We start from the raw sequence: 1,304 nt of genomic DNA, 5'->3' as shown, positions 1-1,304 counted from the left end.
AGGAGGAGAAGGGGACGACGGAGGATGAGATGGCTGGATGGCGTCACTGACTCGATGAACATGAGTTTGAGTAAACTCCAGGAGTTGGTGATGAACAGGGAGGCCTGGCGTGCTGCGGTTCATGGGGTCGCAATGATTCAGACATGACTGAGCGACTGAACTGAACTGAACTGAAGGATACAGTTGCCATTTACTGAGATGGGATGACTTGTTAGAGGATCAGATTGAGAGTGAGGAAGAAGAGAACAGGAAGCTCTGTTTTGGACATGTCACATTTGAAATGCTTGCTCAATAGTCAATAAGGCCTTCCTGGAGAATGTCCAGTAGGCAGTTGGATATACATGTTTAAAGGGACTTCCCTGGTGGTCCAGTGGTTAAGATTCTGCTTTCCAATGTGGAGGTTCAATCCCTGGTCAGGGAACTAACATCCCACATGACTCAGGGCAACTAACCCAGGCACCACAGCTACTGAGCCCACATCCCTCAGTTGGAGGGCCCGTATGCCGCGAACTGTATGCTCTCTGAAGCCCACAGAGAGCCACACCTAGAGGGAAGCCCTTACATGGCAGTGCTGCTACAAAGACCTGACACAGTCAAAAATGAATAAACACATGTATTTGGAGCTTAAAAAAAAAAGCTTGGAGCTTAGGTGAGGTCTGTTATAAAGATATAACTTAGGTGAGGTGTAAAGATATAACTCTGGAGTCTGGCAGGACATGCGGCAATCTCCCTCTCAGGAGGTCTGCCCTAAGAATAGGGCTAACTCTTGAAGGCAAAAGGGGATAATTTAAGAAAAAAAAAAAAAAAGATATTATTTTGGGATGGTTACCATGTGGGAGTAAATACAGATAAAAAATAGAGGATGTCTGAGGAAGGAGCCTCAAGACTTTCCAACATTAGTAGGTCAGAGAAATGACGAGGAAAAGCAGATGGAAACAGAGCGACCAGAGGTAAAAGGAAAACCAATACTGTGAAGTCCTGGAAGCTGCAAGAAACAGAAGTTACAAGTTGGAGAGTGAATCATCTACATCAATCTGGATTTGACAATGTGGAGATCACTGGTAATCTAAAGCAGTTTCAATGGAAGGGTGAGTGTGAAAGAAAAAGTTAAGAGAAGTTTGTAAACATTTAGATATAAGCATTGTTCACTATAATGTTAATACCAAAATATTTTATTTACAACATTTTTTCAATAGTTTCAAGTACTTAAGAATGGTCCTTTTGTTATCTGCCTTGATTTGTCCTTGGTTCTACTTCCTGAGTTGGGCAGAGGGACATGAGATCACCTGCTGGAAGATGGTCTC

General features: G+C 43.3%; 1 non-coding gene across 1 annotated transcript; it reads left to right on the top strand.

Annotated features, from left to right (window-relative positions):
* Positions 1-652: 652 nt before the first annotated feature.
* Positions 653-787, top strand: LOC122441140. Its single transcript, XR_006269274.1, has one exon.
* The last annotated feature ends 517 nt before the right edge of the window (positions 788-1,304 follow it).

This window comes from Cervus canadensis, chromosome 4 (assembly GCF_019320065.1).
Source record: "Cervus canadensis isolate Bull #8, Minnesota chromosome 4, ASM1932006v1, whole genome shotgun sequence".
In the NCBI taxonomy this organism is placed as follows: domain Eukaryota; kingdom Metazoa; phylum Chordata; class Mammalia; order Artiodactyla; family Cervidae; genus Cervus; species Cervus canadensis.
Note: the sequence above shows the minus strand (reverse complement) of the source record. Positions and strands in the feature narration are given on the sequence as shown.